We start from the raw sequence: 248 nt of genomic DNA, 5'->3' as shown, positions 1-248 counted from the left end.
GGACGGGGACACGGACGGGGACAAACACACCCCCCCCCCCAACACCGCGCCGGCCGCTCCACGCTGCGGGACGCGGGCAGGGGGCGCGGCCAGAAGCGATGGGGCGTGTCTACGGGGCGTGTCCACAGGCGGGGTAGAGGATGGGCGTGTCTGTAGGCGGAGCGTGGGGGTGGGGGCATGTCTGTGGGCGGGGCCACCCCCTCCCAGCCGTCTGCAGCACCGTGCAGCCAGCGTGGAGCTTCGGCGGG

The sequence above is a fragment of the Haliaeetus leucocephalus genome, unplaced genomic scaffold, assembly GCF_000737465.1.
Source record: "Haliaeetus leucocephalus isolate CR32 unplaced genomic scaffold, Haliaeetus_leucocephalus-4.0 Scaffold257, whole genome shotgun sequence".
Lineage (NCBI taxonomy): Eukaryota > Metazoa > Chordata > Aves > Accipitriformes > Accipitridae > Haliaeetus > Haliaeetus leucocephalus.
This window is presented reverse-complemented; position numbering follows the sequence as displayed.